The 16848-nt window shown below is 43.0% G+C and overlaps 1 long non-coding RNA gene across 1 annotated transcript in view; it reads right to left on the bottom strand.

Annotated features, from left to right (window-relative positions):
- Window positions 1–844: 844 nt before the first annotated feature.
- LOC148754977 (uncharacterized) overlaps window positions 845–16848 on the bottom strand; it is a 28145-nt gene continuing 12141 nt past the window's right edge. The window contains exons 2-3 of the long non-coding RNA XR_016019296.1: window positions 7975–8168; window positions 845–6887 (exon numbers count right to left, since the gene is read on the bottom strand). This is a non-coding gene — a long non-coding RNA (uncharacterized LOC148754977). The remainder of the gene's footprint in view (window positions 6888–7974; window positions 8169–16848) is intronic.

Here is a 16848-nt window from a genome sequence, read left to right on the forward strand (position 1 = left end):
GTCATTGTCTTCACATCTATAAAGAGAAGCCTGGTCTCAATATCCCTGAAGGTGGGGTTTTCAAACTATAAGTCAGACCCATTAGCAAATGCTGTAATCATATCAACAGGGTCACCATAGGTATTAAAAAGAAAAGAAAAGAAGGAAAGGAAAGGAAAGGAAAGGAAAGGAAAGGAAAGGAAAGGAAAGGAAAGGAAAGGAAAGGAAAGGAAAGGAAAGGAAAGGAAAGGAAAGGAAGAGAAAAGACCCATCAGAGTAAAGATGAGTATCGTTTCATGACAGATACACACCCGCACACATACAGTTATGTGTGTGTGTCTGTGCATTGAGTCATGATGTAAGATCAATTTGTCACTATGGATTGCTGTCAAGAATTTGAAAATTACTGCTTTAAGGCACCTTTCAGACTAGAGACTTCAGGCTGAGCTATGTCTGACAATTTGTGACTGCAAACCCACTAGTTTCCTATGGACCAACAGAAAGAGGAGAGGAGAACATTAGAATCAGACAGACTTGGATTTAACTTCTAGTTCTGATCGTATGCCCTCGGGCAAGTTATTTCACCTCTTCGGTCTGCAGTTTCATCATCTTTAAAATTCAAGTAATAATGCCCATCTTATAGGATAATAATGAGGCTTAAATGAGAAATACATAAACACTTAGCAGAGTTCATAACACAGAGTAATGTTCAAAAAATGTTAATTATAATCATTATTATTAATTTTAATATGACCATTATCATTATTTTTAAATTGCATTGAAATTATTTGTGTACATGTCTCTTCCTAGACTCACAAAGAAATCCAAGGTAGAAATTTGTCATTATATTTCCAAGCAAATTTTATTCAAAGCAAATAGATTATGTTGACAGCTCCTCCAAAGTAGGGTCTCGGACAGAAAGATACAAAGACAATTCCACACACACACACCAACCCATGTATGAAAAGACTTTCATTCAGTTAAGAGAACTTTGAAAGAGAATGTACTGCCTTGAAAGTAATACTGAAGGCTAAGCTCTATAAGGCAGTTTATCTTTACAAGGATGAGATCACCTTCCCTCACTGTACCTGGGGCCATGTTCATCGGCATGCGATCCGGGCCATTGCAAAGTCTTGCACTCAGAAGAGCTCTATGTTTGCTTTAATGTTGAATTGGCACCATCTTGAAATTTTTAATAATTTTGTCTTTGGACATGTGTTTTATAAGGTCTGATGGAACAGGGGAACGGGTAAGTGCCAAAGAAAGAGACAATATATGTGTCCGCCATTCCTTGGCACCATTCACATATAGTGTCAGCCACACCTTGTGAGTACAGAATTCCAGTGGACCCACAATGTGTGGGAGTTCAGCGAGGATCAAAGCAAGTTCAAGGTAAATATATGACGTCTATGTCTGAGTAAGCTAGGGGCATGGGGTGCTGACCCTGCTAAGAGGCCATGCTTTTATTGGAACCAGAACTTGCTTCGAACAACCAACCAGCCCTGTCATATGTTTTTGCTAACCATTTAGTTCAGCTTCCTTACTCACCAGTGAGCCAAAGGTAGAGAGTGTTGGTAGAATGTGCATATATCAAAAAGTGAATTAAAAACAGTCGAGTTAGTTTTGTGAATGTTTTACACTGTTCTGGTAAGAATGAAAGGCATGTGGGTATATAAACTGTAAAGTACAAATTTCGAAGGTAACACAAATACAGAACGTAATTTTGGTGATTCCACATAGGAGTTTATCAGTGGGACTGAAGTAATAATTATGAATGCAATCACTTTGAGGGAGTCAGAGCAGGATTTTACTAGCAGTGCTCTTCATTCTTCCTCTTCCACACCCTTCCCTAACTACCTTCTGTCTCAACAGCCGGCTGATGGCTTTTTGCACAGTCTAATCAGTGACAGGCACCCTGGCCAATGTCTTCAGATTAATAGCAATGTTGGTTTGGGGGCTAGTATTTGGTAATAGGCAACTGGGCTAATATTTCTTTATTGCCACGAGCTCTGCAATGCTTAGCTTCTTTATTTACTTGCCTGCTGGTAAATTTTTACAGCCCTGTTCTGCCAAATATTGCTCTCCTTTAGGTTAAGGCCTCATTTCTGAAACACAACTTTTGAACTTTGGACTGTAGTAAAATCACCCCTGATCTTATGAGTTCACTCTTCTTTGTAAAATTACCAAATTTTCCTTCTAAGGACATAATTATAGGAAAGTCATTTTATATGTTATTGCCAGTGTGCAAAATCCCCTTGGGCTGATAACCTATAGCCTGGAAAAAACAAACCTAACTTGTCAGGCAGTCATTTTCAAAGATGGCTGCACATTAGAAGGAGCTTTACAACATAGGGAATGCCTGGGTCTCACCCTCCACGATTCTGATTCAATTGGTCTGGGGTTTGTGCTGGGTACTGAGAGTTTTAAAAGTTTTCCAGAGGTGATTCTATATGCGGCCCCAATTTTGGAACTGCTCAGAGCCATTTCTCCACAATCTCAGTTGTGTAAATTCAGAGGAGGAAATCCACACAGCCAGCTCAGTCCTAACATCAGCCTTCATCAGAAGGATTCAGCAAATAATGTGACAGCAGGGGCTCCAGATTATACTAGGCCCTTTGGAAAAAGGAAAGATGTGTGACAGGCTTCATACTAGGCCCTTTGGGAAAAGGAAAGATGCGTGAGATAACGCCCTAGCCTCGGGAGCTTACAGAATGGAGGACATGTGAGAAAGTCAGCAAGCTAGTATGAGAGAAGGGAAAGTGTTAGGAGAGTATCTGGAACAGAGATATAACCAAGAGCCAGTGGAATGTTGTATTATTAATACATACATGTTACCTCTGGGATGGGACGTCCAGGACACTGTGCTGATGGTACATCAGTGGTGGTGGTGAGTGGGAGGGGGGGAGGAGGCTACAAAGCAGTAGTCTCCTAGGACAGGGACAAAGTCTTGTTTGACTTTATATCCACATAACCAACAAAATGCTGGCACAGAGTAAGGAGTCCTCAACAAATGCTTGAAGAATAAAAGAATGTCCTGATTTGTACATAAGATGCTTAAAGGACCAAAACTAAAAATGGTTGGAAAGCTATGTCTGAGCCAGAGCATGCAGGCCTGGAATATTCTTGAGTTGGGCAGTTCCATCACCTGAGCTGCTGTTCATCAGGAAATGAATATGGCAGATGCAAATGATGCTTTGGTTAGAGAATAAACTTGGAGGTGGTTTGGGAAGGAAGGGTCCAGCAGGAGGCTAGTGAAGACCTAAAGTAGGCCAGAGGAAGTGGGGATGAGGTAGAAAGTTGTGCTAAGAGATTGTTCACTGATGTGCTTATGAAAGAAGCCTTACTTTAGAAAATCTCACCCGTATACTGTTCTACCCTGATAGTCCAGAGAACCTCAAATGTTACCATTGTCAGCTAATCTGACTCTTCAGGCAGGATACACAGAATTTAGCATCTGCTCCGTGGCTCACAAATCAGCCCCCTCTGCATCCCAGAGCCCACCTAGAGTAGTAATAGTAGGTGCCATTTATTGAATGCCTACTATGTGCCAGGCTATTGTAGACACATTTGGGATGTCTGGCCAACTTTGACAATGCATCCACAGCCCCACCTGAAAAGAAGAGCAATATAAGAGAGGCACAGCATTTAAATCCTAAGCCTTATTAGTGAATAGGGTGAGTTGTTTCGCCTTGCAGTGCCTTTATCATCTATAAGACAGGAATAATAATGGTATCTATCTACCTCATCAGGTTGCTATGAGAGCTGAGGGAACATATGGGACGCCTGTAGGACAATGCCTGGTCCAAAGAAAGGGCCATAGTCCACTTTAGCATTTCCCTTCCATTCCACTCCTCCCCTTTTAAACAGCCAAGGTGCACACTGACTCCCTCAGGGAAAGGATAGCCAAGCACACCCTCCTTCAGGCCGTCTTAACTTGATTCTGGAAAGCACCGGGCTTTTCAGAAGTGAGAGCCTCAACTCAGGGAGTCAGAGCAAGAAAGAGAACTGAAGAGGTTCTTCTACCCCAGACTTTCCAGGCTGCAAGAGCCCTTCAAGGTCATGGCATCCAAACTCCCACTTCATGGACTGGGGCACCAGGCTCAGTGAAGAGCAGCCAGGTGTTCAGACATGCCAGCACCTTTGGGTGCTCAGAGAGATTCCATTAATCAGATAGAAGGAGAGGTGAGGCTGCCCAGGGTGTGGTGTGCCCAGTCCAACCCAGCCACCCAGCCCCAAAGACAGGGGCTGTCTGTAAGAACAGATCCAAGTGCCAACCTAGGAGGCTGTTTGATTTCACTCCAGCTTGAGGGGCACAGGTGCCCAAAGCTCTCTTCCCAGGAGGTTTTTGATACAGCTGACTCAACAGGCCTGAGTACTTCTTGTGGACACCCAAATCTACAGACATTATCTACATCTATCTTAAACCTTCTCCATACAAAATAATAATCTCCACTAATAAAGACAAGACTGAAAATGTTTGATTCGATTTCTTATTAGAAATGTACTTTAAAAAAAACAAAAAACAAACAAAAAAAAAAACAGCTACTCAGCCATTGAATGTCAACACACAGTAAATAGGGATTTAGGAGGGGATCAGGGTTAGCAATTGCTCTTTCCCCAGAAGATTAGATTTACCCCCAAAATCCCTAAGTTTGTCTGACTATCTATGATAGTTCATTTTATGTCAACTGGACCATGCCATGAGGTGCCCATATATCTGGTTAAACATTATTCTGGGTGTGTCTACGAGGGTGTTTCTGGATGAGGTTAGCATTTGATTTGGTAGACTGAGTAAAGCAGATTGCCCTCCCCAATGTGGTGGGCCTCGTTCAATCAGCTGAAGGCCTGAACAGTACCAGGCTCTGAATAGACTAGAATTCACCCTCTCTGTCTGCCTGCCTGCCTGTCTTCAATGTGGAATGCTGGTCTCCTCTTGCCTTTGGACTCAGACTTGGTCTGCAATTTACACCGTTAGCCCTTCTGGTTCTCAGACCTTCAGACTCAGACTGGCACTTCACCGACTGCAGCTCTAGGAACTGCATATGACAATTCCTAACTTTATATATTAAAGTTAACATACAATTTTAATTATATGTATATTAATTAATATGACTGCTCAGGCTGGCATACCAAACCACAGACAAGGTGGTTTAAACAACAAAAAGTTATTTTCATGGTTCTGGAAGCTGGGAAATCCTAGATCAAGGTGCCAGCCAATTTGGTTCTTGGTGAGAGTTTTCTTCTTGGCTCCCTGCCTTCTTGCTGTATCTTCACATGGTGGAGAGAGAGCACGAGCAAGGTCTCTGGGGTTTCCTCTCATAAGGGCACTAACCCCCACTCTCATGACCTCATCCAACCCTAATTACCTCCCAAAGTCACCATCTCCAAATACCATTACCTTGAGGATCAGGGCTTCACCGTATGAATTTGGGGGGAACAGACATTCATTCAATAACAGTATGTCTCCCACTTTATATATGAGAATACAGAGCCTTGGAAAAGTGAAGTAACTTGCCCAATTGCCAAACGTGTAAGGCAAGAGTCGGGCCTGAGCCAGCGTCTCTCCCACAGCTGCCATTCTTCCTGCTGTAACCATTTTCAGCTCTCCTAACATATAGCAAGGACCTCATCTTTAGAAATGGCCAGCAAAGATTTGACAAGTTGCTCAACCTTACTAGTTATCTGGGGGTACTAATTAAAATGACAGTAAGATTTCATTTTTCATTCATCGGATTAGCAAAAATTAAAGACTAATAATATCTAGTGTCAGTGAGGGAGGGGGAAAGGCGTGCTCTTAAATACAGCTTGCAGGAACAGACGTCAGTGGACTGTTTCGAGGGCAATTTCACAGTATCTATAAAAACTTTAAATGTGCATTCTCTTTGATCACGCGATTTTAATTCTTGATACCTACCCCAGGGAAATACTTTCACATGGGTATAAAGAGGCATACACTGCATTTTCTGGTAGCAAGGAAACATTGGAAACACCGTACTTCCCATTAGAAGGGAATGGTTAAAAGGACTCTGTGCCTCCAAACTGACATGTCTGAAACCTGCCAAAAAAACTGTGGCTGAGTTGTATATTCTGACATAGAATTATTCAGTAAAACAAGCAAACTGTGGAGTATACATAGCATGACTCTACTTATGAGACCCAAAAAAGCACCATAATGTCTATATTATATGTCTATATGTCTATAATTTCATTCAAAAAAAAAAAAAAAACCCCCAAGGACACCTACACACAAGGAAAAAGGCGAGCGAAAGAGAGCTTTTGCTCTGACAATGTGTTGACTGAGATTTCACTGTTAGAATACATTCATGTTATTGTTTGTATCATCATCACAAATAAGTACATAAATAAACGTATGGAAAAGAAAGTGCTTTCTTCCGCGATATTTTCCTTTTTTTTTCATCCTCTAAGAAGAACCTCGTGGGGTGGACAGGGTAGGATTATTGCCTCAACATTCTAAGTAAGAAACCAGAGAGTCTGAGTGGAAAAGGAACTTGTCTGAGGTGACAGGATGGGTTAGTGACCAAGAGAGGACTAGAATCTAGGTCTCTTGACTTCAGTTCCAGGGCTTCAGGGACTGTACCCCCTGCTTCATGTAGCTTCCTAGTCTTCATGCCATCTTGCCCATGATCAAAGGAAGCTATGAACTCATTCTTTCAAGAGAATCTCCAACTCTTAAAGAGTTGAACGTTTCAAAAACTGTCTTCTCCTTCTGTTTGTAAAGCACCGCTGGGACTGGGGGCCAGAGCACGCCGAATCTCTACTTGAAACCTGCAGGTTCACTGTTGTGAAGGACTTGTCTGATGTTCCGTCCGATTCCATCCAAATAAATCTCATTTTGCTGATGTCTGTAAAGTCTGGCTTTATAGCAGAGAGCTCTCCTGGAACTCTGTCTTTAATAAAAGGGGAAAGAAGTGAAACTACTAATTTAGTTTCTTTAAAAGGCATGTATTTTCATGCACATTAAGTCCATCTGTTGGTGAAATGGATGCCTTTGCACAGTGTATAATTTGATAAAACCCAAAAGAACTCAGAGCTCCCAGCTTGAAGCAGAAATAGAGAAAGTGGCTGGGAACCTGACTAAAGTGGAGAAATCCACCAAACACTATTTTTAGAACTAAAAACTGATTTAAAAAAAAAACAAAAACCCATCATGGAGAAAGATTGGTGTTCTTAGTGTGAGAGCCTCTGTGCACAATTGAACAGTTTTAGGGACCCAGATCAAAGGGCCCACTGTCTCTGCAGCTCATTTATTGGGAATATCTTTTTTAACGGCATTGTGCAATATCTGAGTACCTCACTTCCTGCCTTCACACCACCCCATGGCTTCCCACCGGTTGCAGAGAGCTTACAAACTGGCAGCCACACTTTATTTGCCAGCACAAAGTGTTTTAAAATCTGGACTGTTGACAATACGTAAACCTCGACATTTCGCATTAAAAATCAGAAATTTCACAGAAAAAAAATCAGAAATCAGGATTCCAATTTCTCTTGAAAAATCAGAAGATCTGGTCATGTTGGGTCCAAATTCCTGCACAGCATTAATGGACTAATACTGAGTTGTGCAGACGTAATATAGACAGATAGCATTCACTTCTGGGTTTGCCACAATCCCCACCTGTACCTGGCCAGCCCCGGGAGACACTTAAAGTTGCAACACCTGGTCTTGAGGATTAGAGTCTAAACTTCGCAGAAAGGTATCCAAGGTCCTTTACTATTGGCTCTGGCCAGCTCCTCTACCTTCATCCTTTCCCAGTTCTTTAGCCATTTATTTAGTCAATAAAACTTTATTGATCGCTAGTATGTACCACATTGTGTGCTAGGTGGGTACAGAGATGAATAAAAAGCATGTACCAGTCAGGGTTCCAGCAGATATAACACAAACTAGGGCAATTGAAGCAGAATAGGTTGAATAGTAGGGGAAACACGTGGATGGTGCAATAATACCCTGAGCCTGGAAACTTCAGGACTATTATTCACCTGGGGAGAAGCTATGAACTTCTGCGGGGAATGCAGCCAGCCCAGGATCCTCCTACAGAGCAAGAGCTACGGGGAAGATCACCTGCTCTCACAATCCTCTCTACCTCCAGTCTTCTGAGCTGACTCCTCCATTGGCCAGAGCCAGACACGAAGGGCACGGAGGCCTCTTGATGCAGTCCATCGAGGTCAGCTTCCTGAATAGAGAACAGGGCAAAGCAAGGGCAGAGAGGATCCGAGGTGCAAACAGGAGACACCCACCACCACCCTGTCCTTCAAAGAACTCACAGTTTAGTGAGGAGAAAGGCAAGGTCAACAGACAGTGCCAGTGCAGTGGGGACAGAACTGTGTTCAGGAGAATCGAGGGAGGCTATTGGAGCTCAGAGGAGATAACTACCCAGGCAAAGGCAGTCGGGAAGCCTCCCAGATAACTGTGAGCTCAAAGTTGAGATACAAATGATTGAAGAACAAGGAGCTAGCCAGATGGAGGTAAGGAGGGAGAGGAGGGATGTCGTAGGAGAGGGAGCACCCATTGCTCAGGCCTCATGGGCGCCATATGCTCAACCCCCTGGGTCACTCAGTTGCCCCATTGTCTCTTGCTCTTTTGCACCTTATGCCTGTGCGTAGACCCTGCCTCTGCTGGAAGAGTTCTGCCCACCACCCTTTTTGGGAAATTATCTCATCCTCATCCTCTCCAAGCAATTCCACTTTCGGATGTACCCAAGAGAAAGGTGAGCACACAGTCACCAAAAGATACACATCAGAAAGCTCACAACAACAACAACAACTAAAAAAGGCTCACAACAGCATTATGTGTAGTAACCAAATGCGTAGCAACAGAGCATGGATCAGTGAATTATGATATAGCCACAGAATAGAATATTGTACAGCAATGAAGATGTACTGTGTTTACCTAAAAATAAGACCAGGTCTTATATTAATTTTTTGCTCCATTAGGGCTTATTTTCAGGGGATGTCTTATTTTTTTCATGTACAACAATCTACGTTTATTCAATTACAGTGATGTCATCTTCTGGAACATCGTCATAATGTACTAAATGTGCCCGTCTGGCTGAGATCTTAACTGGGGTTTATTTTCAGGGTATGTCTTATTTTGGGGGAAAACACAGTACAATCTACAATTATGTGCAAAAATATGAAAGAATATCACAAATATAATATTGAGTTAAAGAAACCAACCACAAGAGTATATTCCATAAGAGTCCATTGATAAGAAGTTCAAAAACAGGCAAAATCAATCTATGATATCCAAATTCAGGATAGTAGTTACCCGTTAGGGGAATGCTGGTTACTACAAGGCAGCATTAGATGGGGGGTGGCGGTTCCGTGTTGCTAGTAATGTCCTGTTACCAGCTGGGTACTGGTTGCATGAGTCCATGAAAATTCATGAAGCTGTACACTTGCATATACTTTTCTTTATGTTATACTTTAAGTCACCTTCTCTGGCAAGCCTCCCAGATTACTGAATAACAAGAGCTTCACGTCCAAAGAGCTCAGAACACCCTTTTGTAACATACCTAAGACGTCTGAAAACCATTGAAGAAAGAGCAATGACTCGGAAGACCTGCACTTATTTCCCTGTGATCCTGAACAAATCCTGTCCACCATCTCAGCTCCATTTACTGCTTTAAAATCATGCAGTGGAGCAAATGTGCTTCTAGCTCTTTCCAGTGATCAGAGGTTTTATAGGCATCAGAGATCAATGGGTTATCCAGCATTTTCTGAACTTCCTTGCCAACCCTGGACAGCCTCTGCTCATAAAACAACTCTGAAATGGCTGCAGATCTCAGCTGAGTGGCTCCCAACTTTCTTATCAAGAAGAGACCCTGTCATTAATTTTCTCCCATGAGCCCCACGTAATGAAAGAGGATACAATTGTTTTTTAAAAAAGATATGTATTGTCTAATGATCCATTTGTTTTCATCAAGACATTTATATAGAGCTGCCAACCTGACCTTGTGACTAACATGAGATAACCAATATCTCTCCAATGGGTTATGTAATTCCCACGCAGAGCAGAGTAATATAATAGTTTCGTTCTCCGGGGAAGATCCATAGCAGGGGCTCACGTTAGGATTTCCATTATTAATTTTATGAAATAAAAATTCACTCAGGAGTCCTTACTTCTTTTTCTTAAACCTCTCAGGATGGCAACCCTAGGTCAGGGCCACTCTGTTAGTTCCTCATCCCATATATTGAAAAGACTTTGGGGTTTTTTCTTCAGAGATTTCTTACTTCCTAACTTCTTTTCAATAATGATCTGAGAATAGTGTGGCCTTTATGGTGCTACATACGCCAAGTGAAATGAAATATGATTATTTTAATAACACCAATACTGGCTGCCATTTATGCTGCGCCTCTTATATGTGCCGCTATATCCTAGGTATGTGGGCTGTGGAGTCAGACAGCACGGGTTCAAATCCCACCTCTGATTCTGGCTCAGTGACTTTAAGTGAGCAGGTACTTGAGCTCTGAGTCCTCATTTCCTTATCTATAGAATGGGACTCTTAATATAATTAGGACCTTGAGTTATTAGGAGGATAAAATGCATTTAACCCATGCAAGCTCATGGCCCAGTGTTCAAAGAAGTTAGCCATGAATAGTAATTCTACTTTCTTCACAACCACCCTTTCAAGAAAGCATCATTATCCACATTTTGTCAAGGAAATACTGAGGCTCAGAGACTTGCTCAAAATCACACAGCGATTGAATGACAGACCCAGGATTTTTCACTAGGTGTGCTTGACACCAAACCCTGACCTCTTTCAACTAGTCAATCCTTCACCTCCATAGATGTTGTGGCCAAAAGCCTCAACAGTTGCTTCTAGTCCCTTAGAAACATAGATTGTTTTTGAGAGAAAGGCTATTTTAATTATTTTACTTAATCACTTAAAAGAAGAAAAAATAAAATTATTAGGGAAGACTTTTGCCCTCGTCATAAACACTTAATTTTTCCCAAGTTCCTTTTTTTAATGGGCCCATTCAAGATTGTCAGCCCTAATTTTGTGACTGTTGCCAATCTTGTTTTAGGCATTAGCAAAAGGCTCGGAGAACCCTGGCTGAACTCTATGACCTTGAACATCGCTTTTCCTGCTCAAGTGGGCCTCAGTTTCCCCTTAAGTAGAACAAGGGAGTGGGTGGAGGCTCCCCCAGTCCCTGAGGCCTTGACTTGGAAGCCTCTCTTCTGACATCATTCCAGGGCCTTTTATACACGTGAGCAGCTGGGCTTCAAATATTTGATTCCTGCCCTATCTTCCTGAATTATGTCAGAGGAGGGAAATAAATAAACAAACAAACAAATAAATAATAAATAATCCAACATCTGTTTTCACACCAGGGCTGAGAACTCATTCCTGAAACATTTTTCATACTTGACCAGAAGAGCGTTTTGTCACAAGTAAGAGGATCTGTCCTTTGCTCCCTGACCTCCTTTGCACTCTGCTGATAAGACAGTAATGAATGTGCTGATACACACTTCCAGGAATCGGAGCTTCTCCCTGGCCCAGGCCAGCACTGCCGCCTTCTCACTTGCAGGTGCCAGAGCCCAGTGCCCACAAGGGCTTCCCAGGAGAGCTGGCCAAGTGACTGTCCTTGGGGCCTCTTCCTACCAGCACCTCCCTCAGAGATTACTCATTGGCGATGCGACTGGTCCAACATTCTTCTTCCTGGATTCCTGGTCCCTGGGCCACTTGGGGGAGAGGAACCCTGCCTGCTAGCTTCTGCATCTCCTAGGCATGGGAAGAGCTATGCGTACACTCAGTCCCACCAGTGGTTCAGGGGAGGCTCTGTCACTCACTCCTCTGTGACCTTGAACAGGTCTCTCAACTTCTTTGGCCCTCCATAATAGCTAATATTTATAAAACACTCACTCTGTGCTAGGCAGTGTTCTAGTTACTTTTTGTAGCAATCATCTCATATTTAAACCACTCAACAGCCTTACCTATATGTGATCAGTTGTATTGTTACCCTATTTTACAGATGAGGAAACCAAGCCACCAAGAGGTTATACAGTTCACCTAAGACCAGACACATCTAGAATTTGAACCCAGACCCTCAGGCTCCAGGGCGGCTCATGTTTACCACTAGGTCAGCAATCCTCAAACACTGTGGTCTCAGGACACCTTTACGGTCTTCAAAATTATGGAGGCTCCCAAAGAGCTTTTGTTTCTGTGGGTTATATCAATCACCGTATGAGAAGTTAAAACAGAAATTTTTGAAGCCCAAGAATACACAGCACACATTCCGTTCGTCATCAGAGCAACGGCGTTATCACACATTGAGTAGCCTCCAGGAAACTCCACCTTATGCCCATGACAGAATGGCAGTGAGAAAAGCAAATGACATCTTAGTATTATTACGAAAATAGTTGTAATTTCGTGGACCCCCTGAGAGGCTATCAGGGACTCCCAGGGGTCCCCAGACCACACTTTGAAAACTCGTGCGCCACACCCCTCCATTACCTCGCTAGGACACGTGCCTAAGGAGGTGCCTCCCTTTCTCACATGGTATTGATGCCGGGAGCAAATATTTACTGAGCACCAACTATCTGCGAGGCACCATGCTAGGCACTGGGGTACACCAGCGATTCACAAACACACCCTGCCCTTGTGAAGCTCCCAGTCCAGTGGAGGAGACAGGCGTTAAGCCAAAAATCCTTCTATCGGTCATTTTAAATTATGACTACTATTGGAAATTAAAAATGTGACACAACAGGACCATAAATCAGAGACACAATGGAGTTTTAGGGGTCAGGAAAGGTTTTCCTGGGGACTTGGAAAACTGTAACTCTACTTTGCAAGAAGGAATTGTTGGCGGTCACCTAATGAGGGTTTGGACTCCGTCATAACCTCTGCTCTTCCCTCTCCTGCTCCCCCAACCACCCAGTTAAAAACTTTTCATTCCAAAAATTCTCGCCCGCCCCTAGACTCCTAGCAAGTTCAGCTCAGAAACCCTTCCCTCCCAGCATGTGGTACCAACCCAGTTGCTCCCAAGGTACACAAGTAGTGGCAGACATTGGTGGCTACGGAGAGAGGCAGCAACTCAGCGAGCAAAAAGAATGTTGCATGTTGAACTCCATGCTTAAATATAGGCCATTTCAAAGAAAGTCTATAATTCAAAATAGTCTTTGAAGGATGCATGCTGGTTTGTGTGTGTGTGTTTTGTTTTGTTTTGTTTTGTTTTTTGTCCTTTTTCTAAACGCTGAGCCACAAATGCAAAAGAGCAGCTGTAATTTCTTCAAGACAAAAAGTCTCGGTGATTCAGAGCTTGTCTTTGTTCATCTTGTTTATCCTTTAAAACCAAACCATCTTACCAGGTCCACTGGAGCATTTGGTGGAAGGCACATCAAGCAAGGAAACAGGCCTCTTCATCCATTGATGCACTGTGGGCTTTGGAACAAGCTTCTTCTCTTATTTGGGCCACGGTTTTCACATTGATGAAATGGGTGGGGAGACAGTGGGAGACTTTGGCTCTATCAATACTTCTCCAAGGGTTGATACAAAACCACGCAGGTCACCCGTGGGGGATGATTTCAGGAATCATACGCTTAAGAGAAAAGAATGTAATAAGATGGGTGATCACTTTTCAATTCTCCTTTCGTGCTTCAGATTACGTGTCAAAGAGAAATTCCCATGTCGGTGCATGTGTGTCAACAGCTCTCTACACTTTCTACTTTCTTTCCTCTGTAAGTGAGAACATATTTTAAGACTAGGCTTCAGCGGGCAAGAATAGCTAGAATTTAATTTCAGTATTTTGTTGTCACTGTGTGTGTGCCTTGGTTAACCTGTACTTTAGCAAGTAAGTCTATTTTTGTTTTCCTTTACCATAGTGATATAAAGTTTCCTTGGTAAATAAATTCATTTTAGTTTTTCAAAGTGAGTTATTAAAAAAAAAAAAAAATAGTAACAGATGTTACAGGAAGCACACAGCTATGGCAACCGATCATGACCATGTCACCCAAGTTAGGGAACTCTGTGTGCTGACATCTGAGGTCACTGCCCTCACTTGTCTAGTCACAGCCCCCACTTGGTGGCTGTGAATGGCCCAGTCATGGGATGTTCTTAACTGTCCTCCATCCCTCAATTGTCCATGCCCCCTGGGTGCTGAAGTCGTGCTGAACAGACTCTGGGTCGCGGGTAGAGGTCCAATCTGCTTGGGAATTTTTCTGCCACAGGCGGAAGACAGCAGGTCCCCCTCCTCCAGGAATAATCCTGCAGACAGCAAGAGGAGGGTTCTGGCTGTGGTTTTAGCTGTGTTCAGAAGAAATTACCACAATCATGAGTTCTGGGTGGTGTAAGCCTTTACAAGGTGCTTCCTCGCATATGAACTCAGGAATCCTTACCCCGCACTTCCAATTTTGGTACTATTTCTGACTTCATTTGACAAGTGAGGCAGCAATAACTCAGAAGATGAAATGACTTAAGAAGTCACACAGCTAGGAGACAAAATGAGGACTTTAAATCTGCATCTTTTGTCACCAAAGTTCATGTTCTTTCAACTGTCAATGATGATAAAGAAGGTTTGGAAATAAATCAGGAAGATGAACCCAGATATTTTTGTGATTATAAATATCACATTCTATGAATGTGCTATGTAAATAGTCCCTTCATTTGACCTTTGTGTACATCTACCTGTTTATAACTTTCTAAACTTTTAACTGCTGTGTCAAAAACTATATGTACATCTTTAAGCCTCTTCACAGATATTGACAGGTATTGCAAAAATGCCCTTCAGAAACGTTGCACCAATCAAATCATTTGGCCTCAGTGTGAACGAGAGCGCCCCTTTTCTAATGCTTCCCCGCATTCTGAATATTTTATTTAAATTTCTCAAAATAGGAAATCGCACTCCAGTGTTTCAGTTAGCATGTCTTTGATTAGTGAAGTTAAACATCCTCCCGTATGCTCATGGACCAGACTTATATCTGGAAATTTTATGCTCGAGTTCATTGTTGACTTTTTCAATATTTTATACATTCAGGATTCAGGATAAAGGAAAATTTCCCAGAAACTCTCTGAGGCAGTTTCCCTAATTGTGAAATGGGTTTTGGAGGAAATGCTCTCAAGATCCCCTCAACTCTAGTCTTATCCAGGACAGACGCAGCATCAACGTCGCTGAGAGCCTGGGCACACTTTCTAGACTGGAGTCTCCGCCTCACCAGCCCCACCCCACTTATCCCAGTGAAGATGGTCCAGGCTGCCAAATGTGCCGGGCCACCCTTGCCAGAACGAGCACTGTAACTCTGCTTTCCCACAGGGACACCCCACCTACGATCATTTATGGAGGTGGTGACCATCTTTTGCATCCGTGTTAAACAAAATTATAATTTCAGAAATGATTTTGTTCTTGTTCCCTTCATTTTTAATTATGACTCCCTCTCCTTGTATCCCTGAAAACCACAAAGGCACGCCTATCCTTGGAAAACAGACATGTAGTAAGAAGGTGGACTTGCCATGGTACTTTTACCATCTCCATGACAACCGGAGGTGATGTTCCTGATATGTTTACAAAGGAACATATCCCCCCCTTAGAAGAAGAGAACTGCCAAGCCTTAAGAGAAACTTCATATCTGCCTTTACCAAAAAAGTAATTGGAAGGATTAATTTCTTATTATAGACTTCCTTTAATGATGATTATTAAATTAGAAAAAAAATTCTTATTTTATACTGGATGGGTGTGGGGTTAAGATGAATTTTGTTCAGTTGAAAATGCAGGACGTTGAAATTCCTCCAAACTGATCATTGCTTGAAAATGAATAAGTAAGCCTAGATGGTAATGAGGAAAGTATTGGAAACGCATATCTTAATGCACTGGGGAGGCTCGGATAACATGTTTTATTTCACATGTCTTCCAGAAAAAGGAGGAGTCGTACATTTTAACCTTGGCCTCTCTTTATGTCCCATCCTTTCAGCTGGACTACCCACCCACACATCGCACTCAAGATGGACAATGAGAGTGAGCTGCAAACAGAGCTGACTTGGAAGCTCGTGGCGTACCCCCAACCTCTAGGTGATCTCCACCTGCTCTCCCTCTTTCTGAACTCGTGGCCCCATCCGCTGCTCTCCTGCACCGGTCCTCACAGCTGCCGTGCCTTCCTGAATGTCGACTGTATTGTTTTCAGCTTTGCCGGTCCTCACGCTCTGGTAGTTGTGGAAGGTCCAGTCCTCGTCATCCCCACACCCACGCCCCAAGCGCATCCAAACTCACATTAGGGTAGACGTCGACACATTCCTAGTTCCACCTTTGGAGCAGGGACAATCTGGTAGAGCTGGGTGTGGGTGCTTCACTAAATCACTGCTCATATGCATTTGCACCAAACTTGTACTTGGCCAATATTTGGTCTGCTGATCATTCTAGCCAGCAATTAACTCTGTCCTAGAAGAGGAGGGACAGGCCGATGAAAAACTGGATTTGGGTGCTTCTCTTAGCTCTCACCATAACCCTGCTTGACAGGGAAGAGAAGGAGGGAGAGTAACATCTATTGAGCACCTACTTTACTACAACACACATAATTTTGCTAAATTCCTAGCCATACAAGATCTGTATTATTTGCCCCCATTTTATAGGTGAGGGAGCTGGGTTCAGAGAGGTTAAGTGATTTAGTTAAGGTCACCCAGGGAGTAAATTGTAGCACTGACTGCAGAACTCCAGAGCCTAAGCCTACCATTCACAGTGCCAAGTAAAACGTTCCTCAGCCTCTTGTCCCTTCCAGGTACCCTGAGGGATTGTGGGATCTGGCTGCCCGTGGGCTCCATTTCATCTTTCCATGGATGTGATGCTGTGTGGTCGACACAATTCACATGGGAAGAAAACTGCTTTAGCCAGGGTGGGATGAGGGGCGGTTTCCACAGGATGAAG

Source organism: Rhinolophus sinicus, chromosome 16 (genome assembly GCF_057876585.1).
Source record: "Rhinolophus sinicus isolate RSI-liver-muscle chromosome 16, RSI-T2T, whole genome shotgun sequence".
Lineage (NCBI taxonomy): Eukaryota > Metazoa > Chordata > Mammalia > Chiroptera > Rhinolophidae > Rhinolophus > Rhinolophus sinicus.